A 6000-nucleotide genomic window follows, 5' to 3' on the forward strand; every position below is an offset into this window, starting at 1 on the left:
ATCAGACATCGTGAGAGAGCAGAATGGGGCGTTCCGCGGAACTCACGGACTTGGAACGTCGTCAGGTGATTGGGTTTCACTTGTGTCATACGTCTGTATGCGACATTTGCGCACTCCTAAACATCCATAGGCCCACTGCTTCTGATGTGATAGTGAAGTGGAAACGTGAAGGGACACGTCCAGCACAAAAGCGTTCAGGCCGAACTCGTCTGTTGACTGACAGAGACCGCCGATAATTGAAGAGATTCGTAATGTGTAATAGGCAGACATCTATCCAGACCATCACACAGGAATTCCAAACTGCATCAGCATCCACTGCAACTACTATGACAGTTATACAGGAGGCGAGAAAACTTAGATTTCATGGTCAAGCTGCTACTCACAAGCCGCACATCACGCCGCCAGATGCGAAACGACACCTCGCTAGGTGTAAGGAGCGTAAACACTGGACGACTTAACAGTGGAAAAACATTGTGCGGAGTGACGAATTACGGTACACAATGTGGCGATCCGATGGCAGGGTGTGGGTATGGCGAATGCCCGGTGAACGTCATCTGCCAGCGTGTGTAGTGCCAACAGTAAAATTCGGAGGCGGTGTTATGGTGTGGTCGTCGTTTTCAATCAGGGGGCTTACACCCCTTGCTGTTTTGCGTCGCGCTATCACAGCACAGGCCACATTGATGTTTTAAGCACCTTCTTGCGTCCCACTGTTGAAGAGCAATTCGAGGATGGCCATTGCATCTTTCAACACGATCGAGCACTTGTTCATGATGCAAGGTCTGTGGCGGAGTAGTTAAACGACTATAAAATCCCTGCAATAGGCTGGCCTGCACAGAGTCCTGACCTGAATCCTACAGAACACCTTTGGGATATTTTGGAACGCCGACTTCGTACCAGGCATCACCGACCGACGACGATACCTCTCTTCAGTGCAGCACTCCTTGAAGAATGGGGTACGATTCCCCAAGAAACCTTCCAGTACATGATTGAACGTATGCTTGCGAGAGTGGAAGCTGTCATCAAGGCTTAGGGTGGGCCAACACCATACTGAATTCGAGCATTACTGATGGAGGGCGCCACGAACTTGTAAGTTCAAAAATGGTTCAATGGCTCTGAGCACTATGGGACGTAACATCGATGGTCATCAGTCCCCTAGAACTTAGAACTACTTAAACCTAACTAACGTAAGGACAGCATACAACACCCAGCCATCACGAGGCAGAGAAAATCCCTGACCCCGCCGGGAATCGAACCCGGGAACCCGGGCGTGGGAAGCGAGAACGCTACCGCACGACCACGAGATGCGGGCGAACTTGTAAGTAATTTTCAGCTAGGTGTCCGGATACTTTTGATCACATAGTGTAATTATATCAAAAACCATATGATACTTTACGTACCCGCTAGATCCTGTACCATTTAAATGAATCCTGTTTCCATTGTCTTTGCTCTTTTCTATGTCTCTGTTTAACCGACCATTACTTTAGGTGTCGAACTGGTGTTGCGGTTATGAAAAAATTCCTTAAGGCTGAGGATGCACTTCAGGTGAGCCTTACGGATAGCAGAATTCAGATAAATCTTAAATGACAAGAAACAAAGGCAGATAGATCCTGCTAGCTTTAATTCATAACACATTCATTCAGTTCCAAATAACCGGCACTCATAAGTTCAGTTAATACAGGGATCGCGATTTGAAATAATGTTCTGAACTGTAAAAAAGTATTAGATCAGTCACAAGGACATAGTATGCAACTTCTGTAATCAGAAATCTGGAGATCCATCTCGAGTTGAAATATTTACACGAACTTCAGTGATCAACACTGTCACTAGACATTAAATCAACTATTCCTGTGTGAAATGTGCCTGAACGTAACCAAAGTAAGAATAAATCAAACAGCATAAATAAAACATAAAGAAACTTTTCAAGCAATTATTTAATCTCCGAAGGAGGACGTAGTTCTTTTATACTGATACAGTTTAAGCAACATCAATGTCGTAGAGTGTAGTTGTCAAGAGAAGCAAAGAATAACTATATAAATTTTTTTATAGTTTATGATTAAAGGTTTATGAATATCCAAGAGAACGGACTACAGCTCCAGTAAAATATTCAAGTGTGTTATAACACAATTAGTGAAGTAGTGCAGTAACGTTTTTCTAGCACTTACTTGTTCTTGACTGAAAGTTCCAGGTAACACCATAAAAGTATAGTAAAATGCAGGAGGAACTGCAACGGATAGATAGCTGGAATAGGAAGTTGATCTTCAACGTAAATGAATTATTAATTTACGCATAGATAAGCGAAAAGACACATTACTGCTTGAAAGTTCCTGTAGTATTTGTCAACTTCCATTTCCTCATGTTTTGCGCGTCTGCTAACTTCTGAGCAAATTTTGCTATGATGATCGGGTTCCATCAGGCGGTGTCTGTTTTGCAGTTATTTCTAGCTGAATTGTGTTGGGCGTCCTTGCGACAATGTTTAGTGAGCAGCATGGTTCAGCCAAGAGGAAATGGACGCGGCCAGTGCGATGCAGCATGGTCAGAGTTTCAATTGGGAACTAAGTTTCTAAGCCACTCTATGCTGTGCTGTGTTCATTATAAGGTGGTGAGCTATCGCTTGTCCGACGTGGATAAAGAGAGAGAGAGAGAGAGAGAGATTGGCGTTTCAACTTGGGTTTGTATGTGGAACTTACAATGAGAATTGCATCCTGCATTCGCTGGTCACGAGCGACGAGTGAGATGGTAATATACTGTAATGTGCGCTTGGCGTAAGGTATAGATTCAAAGTATTCGCACCTGTGCTGAGGCATTATTAGTTACACCATACGACATGACTTGTACTGCAGGGCATCCACTTTCGATTAGTGGGAGTCAGAATTTGTTTTCTGTATGCTTTGCATTTGACCCGTGGGTGACATACAAATCCGTTCTTCAGTTATCTATTGATCCTTAGTATTTTTTTCGGCTTCATGAGTAATTTCTGAGCGAAGTCTTTGTTATACAGTGGTTCAAATGCCAAGCGGTTCATATAATCTTAACTATGCTCTTCCACGTAATACGAGCTATGCTTTTGGTCTGAAACAGTCAAGAACTGGTACACAGTTCTTCTGATTTTATTAACACACTCCCTCCAATTATCAGACTGAGAGCATTTATATAACATTAATTTCCATAAGCCATACGATCATGGGCTTATAAACTACACAGCAGTGGGGCTCGTATCATGATCAATTACTTTCAGTAAGAGTATTTATTCAGTGAGAATAGTTCTGCACAGCCTGCATTCTTCCATTCAGTATAAGAATTTTTAGCGGCATCTTCTATGCACTTCTTCCTGGTTCCAGATGGTAAGTCTTAATCTAGAATTTGGTAGCAGCAAATGATGCACCAAATTACGATCGGTTATCTGTTAATAATTATTTTCATTTTCCTGGTTTAAAAGTGTTAATATTACAATTGTGAGCCAACCACGCTCGGTGCACATGCTTCTTCTACAGGGTGAGGCATTTTAACCATTTCAAAGTCAACTGATGATGTCACTGATAGGAAACTGGATAATTAAAATGTAGTTAAATATTCTTATAACCCCACTGATTAATTGTTGCACAAAGTAAGTGGTACCTGTGTAACTTTATTCCTTAATGAAGCTAGATCGTCTTATGATAATACTTCCATCATTCATTATTCACAGGTGTAAGAGGGCATTTCAATCATGGCAATTTTCTGTAGTCATTCTTAGGTGAACAAGTTAAACAAGACACAGCTGACTAACATATTTGATTATATTCTTGGCGATACTTCACAGGAAACTAACAACCAAAAGATATTTAGGTGTAGGCGTCCGGAATCACCAGAGGAGCAATAACCACACATAACCAGCTGTAGGCTAAAAGTCATTTCATGGATTCTAAGAAATGTATGTATCCACATGGATGCTTCTTGAAAGTTCTCTTTCGATAGCTACATGAGTACTACTAGTCAGTCGGGGGTCTTACCATTAAAGATTAAGGGATGAAATAGAGACAGATGGACTGTTTCGTTGCGGTGTTTTCTTAAGTAACTGCGAGAAGCTGATCAAACCCCAGTAGATACTCCAGAAATGGGGCTTCGAGCCTCACGCAGACGTTTATTAGTAAAATTGCCAAAGCATACACACCGAGAAGGGCCAGGATACATAATAATTCCTATTTTGTATATCACGTTAAATGACCACGGCGGGTAATTCGAGGACATTAGAGGTGAAGCGCAGCCTAATCAACAGTGGTTTGCTCCATCCATCATTCGCGAATGAAGCACATATCGTAAGCTGGCTTGCATAGGACAAATGTAGATGCACCTAGTCTCTGCTTACAATTTATTGCCATTGTCTAAGAAAATCAGAAAGTCGAACATTTAACCATTTCCACCTGCTCTTTTTCTGTAACGGTCTTCCACTGTAGTTAGTCTTTCAAATAAAGTCTTAAGGCTATCACACAGTAGGCTGTTCCGAGGAGTAAATATTCTCTGTACTCGATGGGCTCACACTCCAGCAGAAAGATGTTAGCTACCTTCAGATGATCGACGCCGATGAAAGGGCTGCTGATTCGGAAATCTTCGTTCTTTGCAGCTCCATCGTGCTACCTTACTCCACTTGAGTATTGATATTTTATTCTTTCATTACATATTTCTGTTAATAATAGAACGGCAGCATTGAAACCACTAAAGGCTGCTTTTAGGTGTATTTATTCTCGGACAACAAGTTTCGATCGAGGGACCACGGTTACCATGACATCAGGCTCAGGGAAGGTTTCTTGGTGTCTTCGAATAGAAGGCATATACAGCCACATACCTATTCCGCAAGCCAGAGTGTACGTAGTACCAATGTTAACGATTTTCTTTGCTATTCCATTCGCGTATTGACCGAGGAAAAAGAAACTGTTCTTATGCCTCTGTACATCCTGTAATTCCTCTTATGTTGTTCTTATGATCCCTATACATGAATACGATGATGGCAGCTTAATTGTTACAGATACTTTTTTCCAAGATAAACCAACCTCTAGCGGAGCTCGAAATTGGTTCTATGTCTGTTGCCACACCTACTTCATATGTGTTCTGAACACTGCAACAGTATTCCAGAACTGATGGCAATAGCGTCTTGTATGAAATATCCTTTATAGATTGCATTGTTTCAGAATCCGTTCAACAATTTCAAATCTGCCACTCACTTTCCCTAACAGCGATTTTATGTAATCGTTCCATTTTATTTGGCTTCTTATTGTTACCTCTAATCACAGGTTGTTCACCACTAATCATTTTATCAGACACTATCTTGATTCTTTCTTTTAGTTACAGATGTTTCTTAAATTTATCCACATTTAAGGTTGTTGTTGTTGTGATCTTCAGTCCAGAGACTAGTTTGATACAGCTCTCCATGCTACTCTATCCTGTGCAAGCTTCTTCATCTCCCAGTACCTACATCCTTCTGAATCTGCTTAGTGTATTCGTCTCTTGGTCTCCCTCTACGATTTTTACCCTCCACGCTGCCCTCCAGAAATATATAGGTGACCCCTTGATGCCTCAGAACATGTCCTACCAACCGATCCTTTCTTCTAGTCAGAGTATGCCACAAATTTCTCTTCTCCCTAATTCTATTCAGTATCTCCTCATTAGGTATGTGATCTACCCATCTAATCTCCAGCATTCTTCTGTAGCACCACATTTCGGAAGCTTCTATTCTCTTCTTGTCCAAACTATTTATCGTCCATGTTTCACTTCCATACATGGCTACACTCCATACAAATACTTTCAGAAACGTCTTCCTGACACTTCAATCAATACTCGATGTTAACAAATTTCTCTTCTTCAGAAACGGTTTCCTTCCCATTGAGAGTCTACATTTTACATCCTCTCTACTTCGACCATCATCAGTTACTTTGCTCCCCAAATAGCAAAACTCATTTACTACTTTAAGCGTCTCATTTCCTAATCTAATACCCTCAGCATCACCAGATTCAATTCGACTACATT

This window comes from Schistocerca piceifrons, chromosome X (assembly GCF_021461385.2).
Source record: "Schistocerca piceifrons isolate TAMUIC-IGC-003096 chromosome X, iqSchPice1.1, whole genome shotgun sequence".
Classification (NCBI taxonomy): domain Eukaryota; kingdom Metazoa; phylum Arthropoda; class Insecta; order Orthoptera; family Acrididae; genus Schistocerca; species Schistocerca piceifrons.